The sequence below is a fragment of the Eriocheir sinensis genome, unplaced genomic scaffold (assembly GCF_024679095.1).
Source record: "Eriocheir sinensis breed Jianghai 21 unplaced genomic scaffold, ASM2467909v1 Scaffold822, whole genome shotgun sequence".
Taxonomy (NCBI): domain Eukaryota; kingdom Metazoa; phylum Arthropoda; class Malacostraca; order Decapoda; family Varunidae; genus Eriocheir; species Eriocheir sinensis.
Window position 1 is genome coordinate 73,211 of NW_026112189.1, and position 26,790 is coordinate 100,000.

The 26,790-nt window shown below is 42.7% G+C and overlaps 1 long non-coding RNA gene across 1 annotated transcript in view; it reads right to left on the minus strand.

Moving 5' to 3' along the window:
• Positions 1-19,339: 19,339 nt before the first annotated feature.
• LOC126994577 (uncharacterized) overlaps positions 19,340-26,790 on the minus strand; it is a 13,102-nt gene continuing 5,651 nt past the window's right edge. The window contains exon 3 of the long non-coding RNA XR_007749307.1: positions 19,340-19,497. This is a non-coding gene — a long non-coding RNA (uncharacterized LOC126994577). The remainder of the gene's footprint in view (positions 19,498-26,790) is intronic.

Genomic DNA, 26,790 nt, shown 5'->3' on the forward strand with positions numbered 1-26,790 from the left:
TTAGCCTCCTCTCTGTCCAGAAGAGCTGTGTGGGTGGAGCCCCCCCCCACGTGAGATACATACTCCATACGGGGGCGGACAAGGCCCCTGTATATGGATAGCAACTGCGCGGGGGAGAAGAACTGGCGGAGACGATACAGAACGCCCAACCTCGAGGAAGCTGATTTAGCGAGAGAGGAGATGTGAAGTTTCCAGTTGAGATTTTGAGTTAAGGATAGACCGAGGATGTTTAGTGTTGAAGAAGGTGACAGCTGAGTGTTGTCGAAGAATAGGATATAGGTGTTTGGAAGATTGTGTCGAGTTGATAGGTGGAGAAATTGAGTTTTTGAGGCATTGAAGGACACAAGGTTCCTTCTGCCCCAGTCGGAAATGATAACAAGGTCTGAGGTTAAGCACTCTGCAGCCTCCAGTCCGGAGTCGTGTACTTCCTGTTTTGATGGTCTTCTATTGAAAGAAGTTGAATAATGCAGAGTGGAGTTATTTTATTTAAATTTTTTTTTTACGTTGCTGCCTATTGCGCCGGTAGGCATCTTCCCGGTGGGGCCTGATGGTCGGCCCAAGGCTTCTTCCAGGTGGGGCCTGATGGTCGGCCCAGCCCGTTCTGGCACAGGCGAGTGTTTTATAGTGGCGCCATCCTGCATTGGCTCATGTTGCCCCCCGGAACTCGTTCTTGATTCGCTTGGACGGCTTACTCTTGATGGATGGTCTTCAGGACAGCATGTGGGTAGTTTTAAGCCACTCGGCGATGACCGAAAAATCCGAGGTGGTAGCGTGGGGATTCGAACCCGCGTCGTCCATCACGCGGTGAATGTGGGCCCAGTACGCTGCCAGATCGGCCACCGCCTACCCTAGTGATTTATTAGTGTCAAACGATGCCGGAATAAATAGTTAGAGGGTTCGAAAACGGGTCGTGGAACATAACCCCCTATAATTAATGGGATGATAGGTTCGATATATGCGAATTCACATTATGCGAGCTTTTTTGCAGAACGCAACCCTCTCATATAACGAACACCTGGTCTATACCCACTTTGACAGACATACCCCACTCCCATTCACACAAACATAGATGTATTCACCCACATAGATATACAAAGAAATAAACACTAACATTGACACATACACCACTCCCATACACACACAAGCACAGACATATACAATCACTTTGACAAACATACACCACTCCCCTACACAGACAGAAAGACATATACACCCACGTTGACAGACATATAATACTCCTATAGATCCGCAGATATATAGATATACACCCACACTGACAGACATACACAATTCCAATACACCCACAGACATATACAATCCCACATAGATAGACATACACCCGAATACATAGACATAAACCCTCATAGAAAAACATACACCCACAGACACAGACATGAACCCTCAGAGAATGACATACACCCACAGACATAGATATAAACCCACACAAGTAGACATACCCACACACGGACATGAACCCTCAGAGAATGACATACACCCACAGACATAGATATAAACCCACACAAGGAGACATATACCCACACACATAGACATGAACCCTCAGAGAATGACATACACCCACAGACAAAGATATAAACCCACACAAGTAGACATGTACCCACACACACAGACATGAACCCTCAGAGAATGACATACACCCACAGACATAGATATAAACCCACACAAGTAGACATATACTCACACACATAGACATGAATCCACAGAGATTGACATACACCCACAGACGAAGATATAAACCCACACAAGTAGACATATACTCACACACATAGACATGAATTCACAGAGATTGACATACACCCACAGACATAGATATAAACCCACACAAGTAGACATATACTCACACACATAGACATGAATCCACAGAGATTGACATACACCCACAGACATAGATATAAACCCACACAAGTAGACATATACTCACACACATAGACATGAACCCACAGAGAAAGACAAACATCCACAGACATAGACATAAACGCACACAGGTAGACATACACCCACAGACACAGACATGAATCCTCAGAGAATGACATACACCCACAGCCATAGATATAAACCCACACAAGTAGACATATACCCACACTCATAGACATGAATCCACAGAGAGAGACAAACACCCACAGACATAGACATAAACGCACACAGGTAGACATACACCCACAAACATAGACATGAACCCTCAGAGAAAGACAAACACCCACAGACAGACAAAACCCATACAGATAGACAAACACCCACAGACATGGACATAAACCAACACATATAGACATAAACCCACACAGGTAGACATACACCCACAGACAGACAAAACCCATACAGATAGACATACACCCACGTACATAGACATAAACCCACACAGATAGACATAAACCCACACAGGTAGACATACACCCACAGACATAGACATAAACCCTCAGAGAAAGACATACACCCACAGACATAGACATTAGCCAACACAGGTAAACATACTCCCACAGACATAGACATGAACCCTCAGAGAAAGACATACACCCACAGACATAGACATAAACCCTCAGAGAAAGACATACACCCACAGACATAGACATAAACCCTCAGAGAAAGACATACACCCACATACATAGACATAAACCCTCAGAGAAAGACATACACCCACAGACATAGACATAAACCCTCAGAGAAAGACATACACCCACAGACATAGACATAAACCAGCAGAGATAGACATAAATCTACAGAGGTAGACATACACCCACACACATAGACATAAACCCACACAGGTAGACATAAACCCACACAGATAGACATACAGCTACAGACAGACAAAACCCATACAGATAGACATACACCCACAGACATAAACATAAACCCACAGAGATAGACATAAACCCACACAGGTAGACATACACCCAGAGACATAGACATGAACCCTCAGAGAAAGACAAACACCCACAGACATAGACATGAACCCTCAGAGAAAGACAAACATCCACAGACATAGACATAAACCAACACAGGTAGACATACTCCCACAGACATAGACATAAACCCTCAGAGAAAGACATTCACCTACAGACATAGACATAAACCCTCAGAGAAAGATATACACCCACAGCCATAGACATAAACCCTCAGAGAAAGACAAACACCCACAGCCATAGACATAAACCCTCAGAGAAAGACATACACCCACAGCCATAGACATAAACCCTCAGAGAAAGACATACACCCACAGCCATAGACATAAACCCTCAGAGAAAGACAAACACCCACAGACATAGACATAAACCCTCAGAGAAAGACATACACCCACAGACATAGACATAAACCCTCAGAGAAAGACATACACCCACAGACATAGACATAAACCCTCAGAGAATGACATACACCCACAGACATAGACATAAACCCTCAGAGAAAGACATACACCCACAGACATAGACATAAACCCTCAGAGAAAGACAAACACCCACAGACATAGACATAAACCCTCAGAGAAAGACAAACACACACAGACATAGACATAAACCCTCAGAGAAAGACAAACACCCACAGACATAGACATAAACCCTCAGAGAAAGACAAACACCTACAGACATAGACATAAGCCCTCAGAGAAAGACATATACCCACAGACATAGACATAAAACCTCAGAGAAAGACATACACCCACAGACATAGACATAAACCCTCAGAGAAAGACATACACCCACAGACATAGACATAAACCCTCAGAGAAAGACAAACACCCATAGACATAGACATAAACCAGCACAGATAGACATAAACCCTCACAGGTAGACATACACCCACAGACATAGACATAAACCCTCAGAGAAAGACAAACACCCACAGACATAGACATAAACCCTCAGAGAAAGACAAACACCCACAGACATAGATATAAACCCTCAGAGAAAGACATATACCAAAGACATAGACAGAAACCCTCAGAGAAAGACAAACACCCACAGGCATAGACATAAACCCTCAGAGAAAGACAAACACCCACAGACATAAACATAAACCAGCACAGATAGACATAAACCCACACAGGTAGACATACACCCACAGACATAGACATAAACCCTCAGAGAAAGACATACACCCACAGACATAGACATAAACCCTCAGAGAAAGACAAACACCCACAGCCATAGATATAAACCAACAAAGATAGACATAAACCCACACAGGTAGACATACACCCACAGACATAGACATGAACCCTCAGGGAAAGACAAACACCCACAGCCATATATATAAACCAACAAAGATAGACATAAACCCACACAGGTAGACATACACCCACAGACATAGACATGAACCCTCAGGGAAAGACAAACACTCACAGACATAGACATATATCAACAAAGATAGACATAAACCCACACAGGTACACATACACCCACAGACATAGACATAAACCCACATAGATAGACATACACCCGCATACATAGACATAAACCCACACAGATAGACATACACCCACATACTCGGGTTGGCGGTGGCCGAGCTGGTAGCGTACTGGGCCCACATTCACCGCGTGATGGACGACGCGGGTTCGAATCCTCACGCTACCACTCGGATTTTTCAGTCACCGCCGAGTGGCTTAAAACTACCAACATGCTGTCCTGAAGACCACCCATCAACCCGGACTCTAGAGGAAGCCGTCCAAGCGAATCAAGAACGAGTTCCGGGGGGCAGCATGAGCCAATGCAAGATGGCGCCACTATAAACACTCGCCTGCGCCAGAACGTGCTGGGCCGACAATCAGGCCCCACCTGGAAGAAGCCTTGGGCCGACCATCAGGCCCCACCAGGAAGATGCCTACCGGCGCAACAGGCAACGACGTAAAAAAATAAAAAAATAAAAATAAAAATAAAAATACAGACATACACTAGGGGTGGGCAGGTACCGGTACCAGCTAAAGGGTACGGTATCGGTACCAGATTGCTCGGTACCGGTACCAGTTGCTCGGATTTATTTATTGGATTTATTGATAATTCTTCATGTCCGATTTTTTTTTTAGGTTGCTAATAAATATTGTTATTGTTATTAGACTATGATCGAGTACATCCATAATAACTATACATGCTATTTTTTTGTTGAAAAAATAAATATTCACTTCATTCAGAGAGAGAGAGAGAGAGAGAGAGATCACCACTTAGTTAAGTGGATATCTCGGTGATATGGGTAGTGGGTACTCGATCATAGTCTAATAACAATAACAATATATATTAGCGTTTTCTAAAGACTCGTGGGACTCACTAACTTTTAACCCAAGACTTCGTTTTCTTTTTACTTGCCACTGTTAAATTCGTATGACTCGTTAACTTTTAGAGAGAGAGAGAGAGAGAGAGAGAGAGAGAGAGAGAGAGAGAGAGAGAGAGAGAGAGAGAGAGAGAGAGAGAGAGAGAGAGAGAGAGAGAGAGAGAGAGAGAGAGAGAATCATATTTATCCAATAAAGCATTAACGAAAAAAGTTTGAATCCCTTGGCGAGAGTTTCTGGCTATAAAGAATTGCATGATGAGTTATATAAGATGATTAAATATATTGGAGGTGTAGCAGGCGAGAGAGAGAGAGAGAGAGAGAGAGAGAGAGAGAGAGAGAGAGAGAGAGAGAGAGAGAGAGAGAGAGAGAGAGAGAGAGAGAGAGAGAGAGAGAGAGAGAGAGTACTCGATCATAGTCTAATAACAATAACAATATTTATTAGCAACCTAAAAAAGAAAAAGAATCGGACATGAAAAATTATCCAGTAACTCCAATAAATAAATAAAATAATGGAAACGGGGGCTGTGATGGAAAGACACAAAATGGACAAAATGGTGGGAACTTGGGGAGACGGTCAGCGGGGCAGTGACTCAGCGTCTACACACAGGGCTCATACCACTAAGTGATTTTACATCAATCAGATTGCTCCAAAACGTTAGTTTTCTACTCTAGTTAATATTAAGTTCAAGGAAGTGACGGTCGAGCTTGTTTTTAAAGGAGTCAATCGTGTTACACTGGACCACTGATGGTGGGAGCTTATTCCATTATCGCACAACAATGTTGGTGAAGAAAAATTTGGTGCAGTCTGAGTTTACTTGTCTACATTTGAGTTTTGTGCCATTGTTTCTTGTTCGCAAAGTGTCATCGATCATAAACAATTTAGTTCTGTCTACATTCGTGAAACCATTAAGTATTTTAAAACATTCGATCAGTTTTCCTCGGAGGCGACGATTCTCAAGAGAGAACATGTTAAGGGTGGAAAGCCTTTCTTCGTAGAATTTGTTGCGCAAGGAAGGGATCATTTTTGTTGCTCGACGCTGAACACCTTATAGTTTAGCAATGTCCTTTGCATGGTGGGGAGACCAAAACTGTACCGCATATTCCAAGTGGGGTCTAACTAAACTATTGTAGAGCGGAAGTATTACATCTTTATTTTTGAATAAAAAGTTTCTTTTAATGAAGCCCAACATTCTGTTCGCTTTATTTGCTGCATCGATGCATTGATGTGAGAATTTGAGGTTTGATGCGATTTTAATCACCAGGTCCTTAACGCATTGAACACTTGTGAGTTTAACGCCGCGTATTTCGTAGTCGAACTTCTTATTTTTTGTTCCAACTTGAAGGACCTGGCACTTGTCTACGTTAAAGGGCATCTCCCATTTATCCGACCAAGCTGAAATTTTGTGCAAATCCTCTTGGAGGCTTTGCCTGTCTTCGTCAGTGAGAACCGAGTTGCCAATCTTTGTGTCGTCTGCAAATTTACTAATGCGATTATTGAGTCCAACATCCACGTCGTTGATGTAAATAATGAAGAGCACTGGGCCAAGAACCGAGCCCTGAGGGACGCCACTAGTGACCGGCGCCCACTCTGAGTTAAATCCGTCAATCACTACTCCTTGTTGTCTGTTGCTCAACCAATTCGCGATCCGTTGGTTTACTTGACCGTCAATGCCTATTTGCTTTAATTTATAATGTAATTTATGATGTGGGACTTTATCAGAGAGAGAGAGAGAGAGAGAGAGAGAGAGAGAGAGAGAGAGAGAGAGAGAGAGAGAGAGAGAGAGAGAGAGAGAGAGAGAGAGAGAGAGAGAGAGAGAGAGAGAGTTGCTGTTGCTGTTTCTGGATCCGATATGCATTACTTTACATTTGGCAGTGTTGAAGGACATCTGCCATTTTTCCGACCACCGAGTGATCAGGTCCAGGTCTCTCTGGATAATTTCGCAGTTTGCCGTCGTGAAGGCCTTCCCACCCACCTCTGACTCGTCGGCAAATTTTGAAAGATTGGATTTTAATCCTAGTTCCAGGTCGTTGATATATATGATGATGAGTATGGGTCCCAGCACTGACCCCTGTGGCACTCCACTTGCAACCGGGAGCCACTCGGAGGCCTGTCCGTTGAGTACAACTCGTTGTTTTCTTCCAGTGAGCCAGTCTTTGATCCACGCTGTCAGATTGTCGCCTAACCCCGCCTCTCAAATACTCAAATAGGACACCACGTTTAAGTCGCAGAAACGAAAAAAAATATCGTTAGTTGTTGAGCACAGCCACTGGCGAGGTCTGGGCGAATGGCCTGTCTTGTGAAAGCCAAAAGGTGCCTTTCACAACACAGTTCCCTCAGAATGGAGGTCGTTAAAAAAGTAAATCGTGTATTCACTATATAGCTTTTCAAGGTGCTCAGTAGTGGGAGAGGAAGGCATTAAAGGATGGGTAACTTAAGTGTTCTACAACGCACCCGAGCACCCAGATCTGCACGTCTCTTATTTATGGAAGTGATCTTATAAACTTTCTTCGTTGTGCTTTGTTATCCGTTTATAACTCCAAGGTTTTCTTCTTAGTTTCACGTCCGCTCAGGCCTTATTTCACACGCCGGCTCTGGCTCTGGTAATAGGGAGACAACTCGGGATTATGAAAGGAACGCTGAGGGGCTCCTCCAAGGCGGAGGATCACATTGATTATCATACATATTTAAGTTTTCAGGGAACTACCCGAGAGACTCGAGACTTCCCCGAACTCATAGTTATTATGGAATGTCATGTTAACCTTAACCTGACGAATGCGTGTAAGTACAGAGGGAGGTGAGGAGAATATCAAAACTCTATGTTACTGCGACGCTACGTTAAAGTCGTACAAATGGAAACATTAATATATGTGAAGTAGGTTGGTGACCACAGCCATTAGCGAGGTCAGGGATAATGGCTTGTTTTATGGTAGACAGAAGCTCTCTTGCACAACACATTTCCTTCAGAATGGAGGTCGTTTGATAAAAAAAAAAAAAAACTAATCAGGTTTTCACTGTATAGCTTTTCAAAGGGAAAATAGTGTAAATGTTAAGGGACTGGACGAAAGAGAAATTTACTCGTTATGATAGAGGTTATTTTTGACGAGCCAAGTTTATTTATTTATTTTTTTACAACAAAGCAGACAGCTCAAGGGCACCAAAAACTAAACAAAAATAAAAAAAGCCGCTACTCGCTGCTCCCATAAGGAATCCAAAGAGGTGGCCAACAGAGAGGTCAATTTCGGGAGGAGAGGTGTCCAGATACCCTCCTCTTGAAAGAGTTCAAGTCGTAGGCAAGAGGAAATACAGAAAAAAGAAGGTTGTTCCAGAGTTTACCAGCGTGAGGGATGAAAGAGTGAAGATGCTGGTTAACTCTCGCATAAGGGGTTTGGACAGTATAGGGATGAGCATGAGTAGAAAGTCTTGTGCAGCGGGGCCGCGGAAGGGGGGGAGGCATGCAGATAGCAAGTTCAGAGAAGCAGTCAGCGTGAGAATATCGATAGCAGATAGAAAGAGAGGCAACATGGCGGCGGAAATTAAGGTAGAAGACTATCAGTAAGAGGAGGAAAGCTGATGAGACGAGGAGCCTTAGCCTCCACTCTGTCCAAGAGAGTTGTGTGAGTGGAGCCCCCCCAACACGTGACATGCATACTCCATACGAGGGCGGACAATGCCCTTGTATATGGATAGCAACTGTGCGGTGGAGAAGAACTGGCGGAGTCGATACAGAACCCCAACCTCGAGGAAGCTGATTTAGTGAGAGAGGAGATGTGAAGTTTCCCGTGAAAATTTTGAGCTAAGGATAGACCGAGGATGTTTAGTGTTGAATATTGTGACAGCTGAGTGTTGTCGAAGAATAGGGGATAGATGTTTGGAAGATTGTGTCGAGGTGATATGTGGAGAAATTGGGTTTTTGAGGCATTGAAGGACACAAGGTTCCTTATGCCCCAATCGGAGATGAAAGGTCTGAGGTTAAGCGTTGTGCAGCCTGGAGTCATGTAATTCCTGTTGAGAGGGTCTTCTGTTGAAAGAAGTTGAATAATGCAGTTTTTTATGGAAAGAGGATCATTGATGAATAACAGGAAGAGAGTGGGTGATAGGACAGAGCTCTGTGGAACAACACTGTTAATAGGTTTAGGGGAAGAACAGTGACCGTCTACCAGAGCAGAGATAGAACGGTCTGAAAGGAAACTGGAGATAAAGGAACAGAGAGAAGGATAGAATCCGAAAGAGGGCAGTTAAGAAAGCAAAGACTTGTGCCAGACTCTATCGAAGGCTTTCGATATGTATAGCGCAACAGAGAAAGTTTCACCGAAACGGCTAAGAGAGGATGACCATGAATAATTTAAAGGAGCAAGAAGATTGCCAGTAGAACGCACCTTGCGGAACCCAAACTGGCGATCAGATAGAAGGCTAGAAATGGAAAGGTGCTTTTGAATCTTCCGGTTAAGGATTGATTCAAAAGCTTCAGATGGACAGGAAAGTAAAGCTATAGGGCGGTAGTTTGAAGGATTGGAACGGTTACCCTTCTTAGGCACTGGGCTTGAGAAAACGCAACATAGGCTGCCCCAGCAACACGCCGGCTTCACAAGGGTGTCTGGAATAAAAGGCCTCTAGATCCCCGTTCCTTTAGGATAGATATTTTTTTTCATGAGGAAACTATTTTACATTACGTAGTCTTAGGGAGTACAGTCCGCGTTAGTGGTGGGAGTTTTAAGGGAAGATGACTGAAGACTCGAAAAAAGATGATTCGAGAGAAAATGACGACTAATGTCAACTGTGTGATGACTGTGGCTGGGTTCATGGCTAAAGCAAAGGGCAAACTGTAGGGTGAGCGTCCTAGGAGATTTTAATGTTCACCACCAGCTTTGGCTTTCATCCTCTTTCACTGACAATCCTGGTGAACAAGCCTACAACTTTGCTATCCTCAACGACACAGAGCAGTTGGTCCAGCACCCTACACGTATTCCCGACCGTCTTGGAGACCGGCCCAACATTCTAGACCTCTTCCTTACCTCAAACCCTTCTGCTTATTTTGTCAAACTGTTCTCTCCGTTGGGCTCCTCCGATCACAATCTTATTTCTGCATCCTGTCCTATCGCTCCTGTACACCCTCTGGACCCACCGAAGAGGCGAAGCTTCTGGCATTTTGCTTCAGCTCGGTGGGACGACCTGAGGATGTACTTTTCCGATTTCCCGTGGAATGATTATTGCTTCCAGGATAGAGACCCCTCTGTGTGTGCTCAGCGCATCACAGAGGTGATTGTCTCTGGAATGGAGGCATACATTCCTCGTTCTTTCTCTACTCCTCACGCTAAAAAGCCTTGGTTTAATCACGCTCATTCTCGTTCTGTCAATGATAGAGAGGTAGCTCATAAAAGGTACCAGAGCCTTCAAACTAATGCTAATTATGAACTTTACATTTCTGCCCGAAATCGTGCCAAATCTATTCTCTGACTAACCAAAAATTCTTTCATTAATAGAAAATGCCAAAACCTTGCTTTCTCTAACTCTTCCCGTGACTTCTGGCATCTAGCCAAAAACATCTCCTCCAACTTCACTTCTTCATCTTTCCCTCCACTCCTCAGTCCTGACGGCAACACTGCCGTCTCATCTATCTCTAAGGCTGAACTCTTCTCTCAAACTTTTTCTAAAAACTCCACTCTGGACGATTCTGGGCATATTCCTCCTACTCATCACCCCTCTGACTCCTTTATGCCTGTTATAAAGATTCTTCAGAATGATGTTTTCTATGCCCTCTCTGGCCTCAATCCTCAGAAGGCTTATGGACCTGATGGAGTGCCTCCTATTGTCCTTAAAAAATGTGTCTCCGTTCTGTCACCCTGCCTGGTCAAACTCTTTCGCCTCTGCCTGTCAACATCTACCTTTCCTTCTTGCTGGAAGTATGCCTTCATACAGCCTGTGCCTAAGAAGAGTGACCGCTCCAATCCCTCAAACTACCGTCCTATAGCTTTACTTTCTTGTCTATCTAAAGCTTTTGAATCAATCCTTAACCGGAAGATTCAAAAGCACCTTTCCACTTTTGACCTTCTATCTGATCGCCAGTATGGGGTCCACAAGGGGCGTTCTACTGGTGATCTAGCCTTCTTAACTGACTCTTGTTCATCCTCTCTTAGCCGTTTCGGTGAAACTTTTGCAATTGCGCTGGACATATCAAAAGCTTTTGATAGGGTCTGGCACAAATCTTTGCTTTCCAAACTACCCTCGTACGGTTTCTATCCATCTCTCTGTACCTTTATCTCCAGTTTCCTTTCTGATCGTTCTATTTCTGCCGTGGTAGACGGTCACTGTTCTTCCCCTAAATCTATTAATAGTAGTGTCCCACAGGGTTCTGTCCTATCTCTCACTCTTTTTCTGTTGTTCATTGATGATCTTCTTTCCAAAACGAACTGTCCTATCCATTCCTACGCCGATGATTCCACTCTGCATTACTCAACTTCTTTCAATAGAAGACCCACCCTACAGGAACTTAACGACTCAAGGCTGGAGGCTGCAGAACGCTTAGCCTCAGACCTTACTATTATTTCCGACTGGGGCAAGAAGAACCTGGTGTCCTTCAACGCCTCAAAAACACAGTTTCTCCACCTATCCACTCGACGTAATCTTCCAAACAACTATCCCCTATTCTTTGACAACACCCTGCTATCACCTTCCTCAACACTAAACATCCTCGGTCTATCCTTAACTCAAAATCTCAACTGGAAACTTCATATTTCATCTCTTACTAAATCAGCTTCCTCGAGGCTGGGCGTTCTGTACCGTCTCCGCCAGTTCTTTTCCCCTGCACAATTGCTGTCCATATACAGGGGCCTTGTCCGCCCTCGTATGGAGTATGCATCTCATGTGTGGGGGGGCTCCACTCACACAGCTCTTCTGGACAGAATGGAGGCTAAGGCTCTTCGTCTCATCAGCTCTACTCTTCATACTGATAGTCTTCTACCTCTTAAATTCCGCCGCAATGTTGCCTCTCTTTCTATCTTCTATCGATATTTCCACGCTGACTGCTCTTTTGAACTTGCTAACTGCATGCCTCCCCCCCTCCCGCGGCCCCGCTGCATTCGACTTTCTACTCATGCTCATCCCTATACTGTCCAAACCCCTTATGCAAGAGTTAACCAGCATCTTCACTCTTTCATCCCTCACGCTGGTAAACTCTGGAACAATCTTCCTTCATCTGTATTTCCTCCTGCCTACGACTTGAACTCTTTCAAGAGGAGGGTATCAGGACACCTCTCCTCCCGTATTTGATCCTGCTTTCGGCCACCTCTTTTGTTTCTTTTTTAGGAGCAGCGAGTAGCGGGCTTTTTTTTTATTATTCTTTTCTTTTTTTAGTGTGCCCTTGAGCTGCCTCCTTTGTTGTAAAAAAAAAAAAAAAGTTGTACGGGCGCAGGTTTTTGCTCATAGAGACCTGAGCCCGTATTACGTGCCCTCTCTTCCTGGGCCATTCCCTTGACATCAGTGCCACCATTTCATTATACCAAACCCCTTTCACGACAAGGTTTTTATGAGACACTTATTCACGTTAATAGCTATATCAAACATATTAATTATCTACGCAGCAAAATGTACATTAATATATGGCATGCATTTATCACAGCAGCATGCTGAAGGATTTTGTTGTTTATATACCCAGTGCTGTGATGTCTCTATCGGCGTATTTCTGCCTCTCCTTTACTAAAAGATGTCGCTTATTATCAACTCGTAGCTGACCAACAGCTCATGAATGGTATTCCACTCTTGTTGAGCTCCACATACCTAAGATACAATTATTTTTATCTTGGGGTATTGACGCTAAAGAACAACAACACGGCTCACCACCTGATCGCCGGTAAGACGCACCATGCCTCGTGGTCTGTGTAGTACCTGAGTTTTCGAAATTATTCGAGAATTTTCACTGTGATATAACAGCTACTCCGATTTTGTGTTCCCCTGAAAACGTGGCCGAGCAGCCTGTCTGTTCTGCTCATCTTGTATTCCAAAGTCACTTATACCAAGTCAAGTCATATGCAGCTTTGTGGGAGGAGACACGGCAGAGGCGTGGCTTATGCGTGACCCTGCTTAGTGCCAAACTAGAGAATGTACAAGGAAGGATTTAGAAAAACGAAGAGAGGCGGAATATTTAAATCAGTCACTTCAACATGCCCCCCCCCCCGCCCCCCGCCCCCCTCACATCCCACACCGCCGCTTGTAGGTTTTGGAATTAAGTCACGCATAGCACAATAAAATGGTATATTTTTTTCGTCAGTTGCTTGCCTGATCACGCGGTGAAAGTAGGCGAGCATGCACCTCCAAAGCACATACATGGCCACACCATTAAGCCCTATTCACACATAGGCGATCTAGGGACGTCAGCGCCACGATCCTGGTTCGTTCTGGTATCGTCGGGATCTGGTGCACTTAAGCCCGTCCAAGGGGTGTGGATTATTTTGACACGACGCTTGTAGGAGTGTTTCCCAAATGCTGGACGGAAGCTGCACAACCATAAAGATGCCTGCCACACAGCTGTCCGTTATCTGAACGATCGACGACGATCAATCTTGGAGATTTGGATCTAACGTGGTGTGTGAACCGCCCTTTCCATAAACGCTAATCCCTAGGTGCGGGAAATGGGAGCAGCACTGACATGTGTTCCTGCCATTGTCGACCCATATCTCTCTCTCTCTCTCTCTCTCTCTCTCTCTCTCTCTCTCTCTCTCTCTCTCTCTCTCTCTCTCTCTCTCTCTCTCTCTCTCTCTCACACACACACACACACACACACACAGAAACACACACACACAGACACACACACACACACACACACACACACACACACACACACACACACACACACACACACACACACACACACACACACACACACACACACACACACACACACACACACACACACACAAAGGGAGAGAGAGGGAGAGAGAAAGATAAAAAGAACACACACACACACACACACACACACACACACCTGAGATTTCCTGAGATATAGTTGGGCTCGCTTGTTGAGCCAGGGTCACGCGGAGCGCCGCCCTAGGTGGTGCGGGTGAGGTGGTGCAGCAAGCTGTTCCCCTCCGTAGTTACGTAATAGTGGGGAAGCACTGGATGGTCTGGGACTGTCCTCAGAAACTTATCTAATTCACTCTTGAATGACTCCAGGGTCCCTGTAAGTTCTCGTATATGTCTTGGTAGTCTATTGAATAGTTTGGGTCCGTACACGGCAATGGAACTTTCTTTCAATGTTTGAATTTTTTTCCATGAGCCAGCAATAGGCGGTATCGCACATAATACTCCACGTCTGGCGTTATGGGTGGTTTTTATTGCTTCACTGGACTCAAGATTGGGAACCAAACCGTTGATGATTTTCCATATGTAAATTATAATATAGCGTTCTCTTCGTCTTTCCAATGAGTACAGATTTAGCTGGTGTAATCTCTCCCAATAGTTGGTGTTTTCTAGCCCGTCTATTCTAGATGTGAATGTACGCTGCACTGCTTCTATTGTTCTTATTTGGCCAATATTGGTTGGGCACCATAGTTGACAACAGTATTCAATGAGTGGTATTATCAGAGATTTATATAATGTCAACATTGTTTCTGGATTCCTAGTTTTGAAAGTTCTCAGAATCCATCCCATCTGTTTTCTTGCTTTTCCTGTTGAACTGACTATGTGTTGTGTGAATGTGGCATCATCAGTAATAATGATGCCGAGGTCCCGTATACTATTCTGTTGTTTAATAGTTTCGCCATCTGGAGTCTTATAATTGTTTATGATGTGGCTGCTTTTGGGATGTCTGTAACTCACTAGTTCGAATTTTGATAGGTTAAATTCCATATTGTTATCTTTTGTCCATGCAAACATTTTGTTCAGGTCATTCTGTACTAGTTTATGGTCCTCGTTCGTGCTTATTGTTCCCATCATCCGTGTGTCGTCTGCGAAAGATGTAGCCTTGCAGTGTTCTAGCTTGGTGTCTATATCCGTAATAAAAATAAGAAATAACAATGGTCCGATAACAGATCCCTGGGTGACTCCACTTGTAACTTCAGAATTCCTTGATTGCGTTCCTTGGACGACCACTGACTGTGTTCTTTCTGAGAAATAGTTTTGTATCCAGTTTGCAATTTTCTGTTTTATACCGATTTGTTTGACTTTTTTCATGAGGATCGACTGGTCAACTTTATCGAACGCTTTCGAAAAGTCCAAGTATATGACATCTACTCCAACTTCTTTTTCCAGGTAACCAAGTATGTCCGTTCTATGCTGCAAAAGTTGCGACAAACAGGATCGTCCTTGTCGAAACCCGTGTTGGCCTTTATTATATAATTCGTTTTTTTTCATGAAGTCGCCAATTCGCTTTACAAGGATCCTCTCAAAAATCTTTATAATACGCGAGGTTTTTCCCACAGGTCTATAATTTTTGGCAGCCGCTTTATCTCCACCTTTAAATATCGGTGTAACTAGACTTTGTTTTAGCACTCTCGGGACCTGCCCTGCATCTAATGAAGTACGCCATAGTATGTACAACGGAGTGGAAAGAGTGTGTGAGCACTTTTTCAGGAGTATAGCTGGAACCATATCTGGTCCTGCAGCAGAGAATGTATTTATTGCTGCAATGGCCTGCTCTATATCTTCCTTGTTGAATTCTATGTCTTCCAGTTGTGGGCCTTCTCTATTCTGTGATGGTTGGTATGCAGTTGTGTTACATAGTGGTTTGCTGTAAACTGAGTTATATTGTTCATCCAAGGCATCTGCAATCTCTTTGGGGTCCGTGATTTGCCTCCCTTTCCATGAAATGGGTCCTACAGAGCTTATTTCTGCCTTTGACCTAGCATAGGAGTAAAAATATTTTGGATTATTCTTTATGGCATCCACTGCTCTTCTTTCTTCTGTCTTCAATTCATTTTCGTGAGATTCAGCCAGTTTATTTTCAATCGTCTTGATTTTATTCTTTAGACTTCGTTGGTTATTTCTCATGTTGGTTTTTAATTGTTTAACCAGTCTTGTCCTTTTTTTCATTAATATTCTCCGATCACGGGGAATTGATTTTTGTCGCCGTTTTATCTTTTGGGGGATAAGTGCAGTGCATATATCTTGCAATTTAGTGAGAATGTATTCAACCATCATGTTAATCGATTTATTCTCTAATTCTGAATTCCAGTTAACGTTTGCAATCTCCTTGTTCACTGCGTTCCAATCGACTTTAGAGTGGAAGAAGTTTAATGCTGCAAAAGACTCAAGTTTTCTGGTATTATTTGCCTTCCCTATATCACTCAGCATCGTCTCCACTATCACTAATCTATGGTCTGATAGTATAGTGTCTTCAATGTCAACCGTATTTACCAATTCTTCATTATTAGTAAATACCAGGTCCAGTATGTTCTCTCCTCTTGTAGGTTCGTTTATTAGTTGTTTCAGTAAAAATTCGTTTGCCAAGTTCACCAACGTTGTAGAGTGTAGTCTGTCCACTGCTGTTCCCCCATATATTGTCTTGGTGTCCCATTCTATAATTGGCAGGTTGAAGTCCCCGTTTATAATTATTGTTGGCTCTGGGGGTCCCAATCTCCGTATCTCCTCCGTTATACAATTATTAAAATTTAGAAAACTCTGTTGTGAACATCCTGGCGGTCTGTATACAGCGATTATGATAGTCTTCAGTCGCTCTATATATAGCACTACGTATTATGTTTCACCATCAGAACCAGCTACTAACATTTTTGTATGCCGAGACCAATCATCCCTCACATAAACTATTACTCCACCTTTTTTCCTTCCTGCTAGGCGGTCTCCTCGAAACTGTTGGAAACCACTAATTTTTATTTCCCCATCTTTTATATCTTGCCGTAAGTGTGATTCGGTAAAACACATTAATATTGCGTTACATGTCCTAGCTATTTCACTCAGCATATTTCTTTTATAATGTTTTTTCCTGGGAAATATACCCTCAATGTTGCAGCATATTATTGCTGATCTATTGAGTAGTGGTGTGCTTGACTGGTAATCTGGGGGTGAGCAATCTTGCAAATTTGGTTGATATGTAGGACTTATTACCTGTAGGCTTGGCTCAAATCTTAGTTTTTTGGATATATATCCTCTTCACATGTCATTGTGCGTCGGATAACTCGATTTTTGGCTTCTAAGAATGCTGGGCATTTTATATTAAATACTGAATGGGCTGTTTGTGGTCTATCGGCATCCGCACAGTGGCAACATTTCAAGTTATCTTTCGTGGTGCAATCATTTGACCTGTGTTCTCCGGCACAAAATCCGCATCGAGGTTTCAGCTGGGCACACTTTTCAGCCTTATGGCCATACTGTGAACAGTTACCACACCTCAGTGCCCAGTAATGGTCATATGTATGACATCGTGACATATGCAGATAGATATATCCTCCATTTTTCATGACGGCATTTCTGATTCTTGGTGACACTCCTAGTATGACAGTTTTGAACCCTGGTGCACTTGGTTTACTGGTCAGAACTTTTATTTCATTCTCTTCATCTATGAGTTCAGTAATATTTGTGTTCTTATCCAATATTATTTGGTTTAAATCTGAATCCACAATTGAGTCTGGTACGTATGTCACGGCTAACTTAGGCCTCAATTTCTTTTGATGGGCGAGCTCATACTGGTTCGAGTTGGGCGTTTTTCCCAGGGCTTCTACGGCTTGGGTGGTTATGGCACTGTTTGGGAATACTAGCTTCACCGTGTCTTCTGTCACGTTTCTCATTGATACAGTAGGGACAGACTTCAGAGCTGTTACAATCTGATCGTTATCTTCTTTTGTTACTGTAGAGCCACTTTTGCGTTTTATAAAAACAGCCTGTTGATTTGCTTCTACCATTCCTCTCGTTTTCTTATTTTCTGCCAGCTGTTGGCTATCCTTGGTTGACTGTACTGTAATACATGATAAAATAATTTCTGCTTACCATCGGTTGTCACTTTTTGTGTGAGACTGTGCATTTCTGCACGCAGCTCTGCAATGCTGTTTTCCAGTCTGCTAATTGGTTCTTGGTAGTGACTGGTAGTTTGCTCCGTTGATGTGGGCTTGTCTTGTTTGCTGACGTCATCGCTTGTTGGCTGGGCGCCGGCTCCAAGGTCGTTTACCCAGCCTAGTATTTCCTCATATCCCTCTGTATTCGCTTTAACACATTCTTCACAGTTATAGGTTATACGGGAAGTGAAGTACTTGATCAAAAGATGAATCGGCATTTTAGAGCATTTAAGATGAAAGAGTTCTTTGCATTGGTCGCACTTAACTGCTGCTGTAAACAAGGGGGAGGTGCACTTGCCGCATAGTTTATCATCATCGTCAAGTTTTACTAATTTAGTGGGGTGTATCTTATCCATAGTTACTTCACTGCACCATACACTATTTCATTGTCTTGATAGGCTTTACTATGTGATAATACAGTCCGAAAAATACGATTTAGGATTTACTCGCGGGACGAGCACAAAAACACGTCCGTCCAGCACCACACCACACACACACACACACACACACACACACACACACATACACACACAAAGAGAGAGAGAGAGAGAGAGAGAGAGAGAGAGAGAGAGAGAGAGAGAGAGAGAGAGAGAGAGAGAGAGAGAGAGAGAGAGAGAGAGAGAGAGAGAGAGAGAGAGAGAGAGAGAAAATCACACACACACACACACACACATACACACACACACAAAAAAAAAAAGGGAGAGAGAGGGAGAGGGGGAGAGTGAGAAAGATAAAAAGAACACACACACACACACACACACACACACACACACACACACACAGAGTATTCCACCATGCAATACATATACAAAACGCTTATAAGGGAACTATTGGGCAGTCTGATCTTAAGTCACCTCGTTTCTCCGTCCCCTTTCTTCCTTCTACTTTTTCATCCCGTTCTCATCTCCTCCCTTCCACCCTTCCGCTGCTGATTATACAGACTCTTTTCCCTCTTCCTTATGTCTTCCCTATTCTGATTTATAGAACCGACCTGAGAAACGAGGGTGATGCAGGCGGACCTAACGTTCAGAAAACGTAACTTGGATCAACCACGATATATAACCTAACACAACGCACGACAAATCAATACGAAACCCCAAAATGCGTAAGAAGCAGAACAAGCCACTCGCGCACGCCTTACGAGAACACAGAAAAAGCTAAAAAAAACAAGTCCCATGGCACATTACCTGAACCTATTGGCATGCACGGGAGAGACCTGCACGTTACCTGTGGGAGAGAAAGGAAGCATGTTAGCAGCCATATAGTAGAGGTTTATTATAAGAAATATTACTATTGCCATTAATATTATTGTAGATTCTAGGAGGGAATATAAAATGTGAGCGATAATATTTACTTCTATAGATATGCCGCTAGATTTTATTAGTGGTTGTAGCAGTAGCAGTAGTAGTAGTAGTAGTAGCAGTAGTAGTAGTAGTAGTAGTAGTAGTAGTAGTAGTAGTTATGGTAGTAGTAGTGGTAGTAGAAGTAGTAGTAGTAGTATATATATATATATATATATATATATATATATATATATATATATATATATATATATATATATATATATATATATATATATATATATATATATATATATATATATATATATATATATATATATTTATCTCTATATCTATATATATATATATATATATATATATATATATATATATATATATATATATATATATATATATATATTTATCTCTCTCTCTCTCTCTCTCTCTCTCTCTCTCTCTCTCTCTCTCTCTCTCTCTCTCTCTCTATCTCTCTCTCTCTCTCTCTCTCTCTCTCTCTCTCTCTCTCTCTCTCTCTCTCTCTCTCTCTCTCTCTCTCTCTCTCTCTCTCTCTCTCTCTCTCTCTATATATATATATATATATGTGTGTGTGTGTGTGTTTGTGTGTGTGTGCGTGTGTTACGGACATTTTGCAAATTTGGTCATTTTGCAAAATGCCCGGCCATTATGCAGAGAAATCAAATTCGTGGTCACTTTGCAAAATGACATAAATATCTGGGCATTTTGCAAAAGGATCAAGGTTTTTCACTTTTTCGAAATCACAAGTATTATCGTTGGTCACTTTGTAAAAAGTCCAAATAGCAAGTAGCCAGTCAGAAAAAAAAGGCGAGTAAATGATGAAAGGAAGTGAACGTATAATAAAACAAGTTCATTCATTCCTAGAAAATACATCAAACCTTAACCCAGTAGCAGAGACGGGCCAAATTTGTGGCTTTACCGTGTACCAGCAACGGGCCACATTTTTGCCATGATATAAACCCCCAAAATAGATGATGGATAAACTGATCACAAATGCGTTGATATATATTTTGTAGTGGTGTGTGAGACCGATGATTTTTTCTCATTTATTCGCTTAGAGGGGCCTTTAATTAAGAAACATGATCCCCGCAGCTACCGGGTTAAAAAGTATTTAGGATTTACTCATTTTTTGGAAATACATCAAAGCTTAAAGAGTATTTAGCAAGTAGCTAGTTGAAAGAAGGGCGAGTAAATGTTAAAAGGAAGTGAACCTAAAATACATCTAAAAAAATACATTAGAAAATACATTAACCTAAAAAAGTTTGTTTATTCAGCCTACAGAAAATGGTCTTATATCCTTAAGCGGGTATGTGTGTGTGTGTGTGTGTGTGTGTGTGTGTGTGTGTGTGTGTGTGTGTGTGTGCTATACCAGGTTGGAGCCCCAATGGAACGGGTAGCAGTTGATATAGCAGGACCCTTGCCTCTGACGACGAACGGAAATAGGTATATCTGCGTACCATCCCTGACCAGGAAGCCATTACCATCGCTAAGGTATTGGTGGAGGAGTTTTTCTGTCGTTTCGGTGTGCCTAACGAGCTCCATTCCGACCAGGGAAAGAATTTTGAGTCAACAGTCCTTGCTGAGTGCTACAAGCTTCTGGGTATCAAGAAGACCCGGACCACCCCTCTGCACCCACAGTCAGATGGAATAGTGGAGAGGTTTAACTGGACGTTGGGCCAGGAGTTGGCCAAGCAGCGCAACAATGACCAGTCTTCATGTGATCAGAAGCTGCCTGCGCTCCTCATGGCCTACAGGTCTGCCGCCCACGAGACTACGGGACATTCGCCGGCAAAGCTGATGTTTGGCCATGGCCGGTGGACCTACTGAGAGGAAGGCCTCCTGGGGAAGGCCTCCCATGGGACGCCTCCAGTTTTGCCCGTCAGCTAGAGGAACGGCTGGAAGAGGTGCACCATCAAGTCCGTGGTGCCTTGAAGTTCTCCAGGGAGGCCGGTTACAGTATGAGGGCAAGCCACCTAACTTCAACGCTCGCCGGCCCCGGGCACCTTGGTGTGGCTGGCTCTGGTGTGCGTGCGACTCGCTCACGTAAACTGTAAACCTAATGTACAACTGTTAATATAGTTGAAATTACGTTTTGTCTTGGTATTGCCCTGTGAGAGAGAGAACTAGAGTGAACTAAAGTGAACTTATAACGGCTACCGCTCGGCCAACTAAAAGGCTATTGTGTTATCTCACCTACTACAATCAACTTGTGAAAGCAGGCAACGGTACACCGGACCTGACGTGAGATAGCAGTTCGCGCCTTAAACGTTATATATAACACTTAACACAGACAACGTTAAAAGGAACCTTAAAAGTTGATAACAAAACTGGTAACACCCGCAGAGGTAGAAAGAACAGTCTCCGAAGTTACAAAGCCTCTGGGATGGCCCTTATACTGTGCTAGAACGCCTCTCCGACGTGACCTACAGAATCCGGAGAACGGAAAGGACCAAGTCGAAAGTTGTCCACGTCAACCGGCTATGGAGGTACCTCGGTCCGGGAAACTACACCTGGGACAACTACAAACACCCAGCAGCCGATGAAAACGCAAGGGACGTCCAGGACCGAGAGGAGGTCGACGTCGACATAGGTTTTCTGGAGCTTTCAGACGAGGGAGATAACCTCCCGGTTTCAGCAGATGTTTCAGGGACATCCCAAGAAGCGGACGACAACGAGGCGCACCAGGAGACAGACACACAGGAGGCAGAGGACAGAAGACAGAAACAACGCAGGCGTCGACGGCGATACGACGATTATTATGTTTTGATTAATTTTCTTATGTTTGTATATAGTTAAGTGTGTGATCGGGACGATCACACTTAAGAGGGGGAGGTAGTGTTGAACTGAAGCTCCCCCCGAGGTTTATGGGCTTCTGGAGACCTGGAGAAGCAAAGGGGCAGGGAGGCCCGCCCACCTCCTGGGACACGGTCAGGCTCCAGGCGGGAAGTGGTGGTAACTCGACCAGATTTTTGCTAAATGTTCATTCTTGCATGATCGAATAAACTGTACTGTTCGGTATATATATATATATATATATATATATATATATATATATATGTATATATATATATATATATATATATATATATATATATATATATATATATATATATATATATATATATATATATATATATATATATATATATATATATATATATATATATATATATATATATATATATATATATATATATATATATATATATATATATATATATATATATATATATATATATATATATATATATATATATATATATATATATATATATATATATATATATATATATATATATATATATATATATATATATATATATATATATATATATATATATATATATATATATATATATATATATATATATATATATATATATATATATGGACAGCTATGAAAGTAACGTTGTCGCCATCTACGCAAAGCGTACCAAAGTTAATGACCGTTGCCCGTGGGCGTGGACGTGGGCGTGGGCGTGTCAGTGTCCCTAGATCAAGTGAAGGAGGAAGTGCACGACGACACACGAGTGGAATGACGAAATGCTTTGGGTTTCATCAACAAACAACTGACCAAGGTAAGAACAATATTGTGGTCGTTTTTCTTAACGTAATGATGAGATTTATGATAATAGAGGAGTTGCAATATTGCGCGTATCTTTTGTAATATAACGTACCCAGCAGCCTTCCTTAACCCCCCCCCTCTCCCTCAGCTGTGTCCTGGCCCTTCTACCCTCCTAGGTCAGCACCCCACCAGTTTATTATAGCATCACCACTCTGCCCACGACTGTGTGCTGTATGAGAGGTATGTAAATGTACTTTGTTCTCTACTCCAGAAATACGTCTTAATTTTAATTAAGTTTTTTTCAGGAGCAGGCTATTAGTTTAAAGTTTATTTTTGTGAGATAACCTACTGATATATTCACTTGTGTTTTATGTCGTCCGGCATCCAATGTTAAAATGCTTATATTTATAATGCTTAAAATATATAGCAGTAATGAGTAGGTATAACATTATTTAGTTATCGAGGTATACACAAGCTATAGGCGCACCTAACATCATCATAGCTGATCCAGGATTCAGGACGTTTCCTAAGGTAGTGGAGGTAGTGTTACATATAATTCTATTTCGTAAAAAATCCTTATAACCAAAAACTAACTAAAATTATAAGTATTCTTTTTCTTGAACGCAACACTGAATAAACAACAGAACAATAATATGAAAATACGTATAGCACCGTTGCCAGATTCTCATACTCAGAGCATAGTATTACCCGGTTTCTGAAGCCTAACTATTGCCAAGAGACATTAGAATCAAATTTTTTTTCGATAACTATAAATTAGTTTCGTTATTGGAGCCCAGAAGATATTTCGGGGGCAGGAAGTCGAGAAATATAATCGGCTGAGTACGACGATCTGGCAGCTGTCTGTAGCCCAAGGCAGAAGCTCCCGTTATTTTGTGGGTATCAGATACCTTAAATAGCATAGTTTTGCCGCACAAAGCAGCTCATGTCACTAATGGGAAACCTCTGCAAGCGATGCAAGAGGAAAAGGGTCTTGGAGTCACTATCAGCAGTGACCTGAAACACGCGATTCACTGTAAAAAAACCTACAACAAAGCCAATACTATGCTTGGGTTCATAGCGAGGAACTTCGAGTGTAAAACGCTAGACGTGATGCTAGCCTTGTATAATTCCATGGTAAGACCGCACTTCGAATATGCAGTACAGTTCTGGTCTCCTAATTACAGAAAGGACATTGATTTATTGGAAAGGATTCAACGAAGCGCCACAATGATGATTCCAACCTTTAGGGCTACGAGGAACGACTCAAGCGACTCAATCTCTTTACATTGAAGAAAAGGCGCCTGCGAGGGGGTATGATTCAAGTCTTCATGTATCTGAAAAACTTCAATAACGTCGATTATTCCAAATTCTTTGAACTGCAAACCAATCTAAGAACTAGAAATAACGGCTTGCCCATTCAGTCGAGTCGATGTAACACAGACATCGGAAGGAGTTTCTTTTCAAACCGAGTCATTCGTCACTCCAACAATCTTCCTTCAGAAGTAGTAAATGCGAATACCATCAACTCCTTCAAATATAGAATCGACCGTCACTTCGCTGCGTCAGGAGTGAGGTGAATATTGAGGTACATGTTTTCAGACAGATTACAGCAAGACCTCAACCTATATTCATATAATTCTCCCCCACAACCTAGATTGCAAGTAGCGTAAGTCAACCGTAGAGTAAAGCAACAGTTAATGTCCGCATGCCAGGTGGAGTGAGGTGTGGGTGCAGTAAGGTGACAGGTTACTGGTGCCGTGCCTAGTACCGCTGGTAAAACAAGGATCAAGCCTCCACCTGTGCCCCTGAAACTACACCTCACCCACCGTGAGTATTAGGGGGAATTCTGGGGCAGCCCTGTGTAGGCCACTTGTCCTCTCCCAGTCTCCCTGTATTTCTATGTTCTTGTATCTGTTCCTCAATATCGAGGTGCTTTTCATCTGCTCCTCAATGTTGAGGTGCTTTCATCTGCTCCCGATGTCCCAAGTGGCTGTCGAGCAGATTAAATCACCAAAGCGGGGAAGCACGTAATGAGCCAATAGGCTTTCTGTTGCCTGCATTTCCATGTTTATTGTGACTTCGTGAGCTTTCATATTTATCTTTTTGTGTATATTTCATGGTGGCAAAACTTCAATTACTAGTTTCATTTTTACCAGTGACACGAATTTGTGACTGTTTTTCACAATAGAATTTCACTCTACAGTAATAAGTGAATCAAACCCCACATAAATATTACCAGTGTGTGTATGAATGAATACAAAGATAAGCACATACTTTGATTTAACTCTAGGATGTCTCATGGATCATTAATAAATGAAAACAAAATATCCGGATAGGCCACTCATTAGCCCGCTACCTATTATGACCCCCAAAATAGTCCCTCCGCCAAGTTTGTACCCCACATTTTGGTGATGTTAGGTGTGCAAATTCATAGCCTACTCCGGTAGAAAATTCTCTCTCTCTCTCTCTCTCTCTCTCTCTCTCTCTCTCTCTCTCTCTCTCTCTCTCTCTCTCTCTCTCTCACACACACACACACACACACACACACACACCTTATTAGCTAGCTTTCCACATTTTTACCCATCCCGTAGCATTTCCATATATCTATTTTTCCAATATTTAAACGTGGGAGATGATGATGTATGTGTGTGTGTGTGTGTGAGAGAGAGAGAGAGAGAGAGAGAGAGAGAGAGAGAGAGAGAGAGAGAGAGAGAGAGAGAGAGAGAGAGAGATTATTGTTTTCCGGAGTAGGCTACCAATAACTCTGTATTTAGTAATATAACAATCTAATTTTTACTTATTTATTTATGTTTTTGTTCTTTTTTTCTCAATGCCCTTTATTTTGTCGTAATGCTTCTTATTTTGTCGTAATGCTTCTTATTTTGCCGTAATGCTTCTTATTTTGTCGTAATGTCGTAATCACCACCCCCACCATCACCACCACCACAACCACCATGACCACCACCACCTCCACCACCATCATCATCATTATCATCATCACCACCACCACAACCACCATGACCACCACCACCTCCACCACCATCACTACCATCACCATCACCACAAGTGCTTTAATCCTTCCCTGCAAACCACTCCTATGGCAGACGGATTGATTAAATCACTAAAATAGGCTTTCTGCTGCCTGCTAGTCCATGTTTCCATGTTTACCACCATCACCACCATCATAACCACCACCACCATCATCACCACCACCACCATCATCACCACATCCATCATCAGCTCCATCATCACAACCAACATCACAACCACAACAACGATCATCACAACCACCATCACCACCATCATCATCATTATCATCACCTCCACCACCATCACCACCACAATCCGCACCACCTCTACCATCATCATCACCTCCACCATCATCACCACCACCACCACCATCGTCATTACCACCACCACCACAACCATCACCATCATCATCATCACCATTACCACCACCATCATCATCATCAACACCACCAATACCACCATCATGGTGGTGATGAAGGTTGTGGTGGTGGTGATGGTGGTGGTGGCAGTGATGCTGCTGGTGGTAGCGGTGGTGTGTGGTGATGGTGGTAGTAATAACGAGGCTGGTACTTGTGGTGGTAGTCATGGTGATGGTTCTGGTGGTAGCGA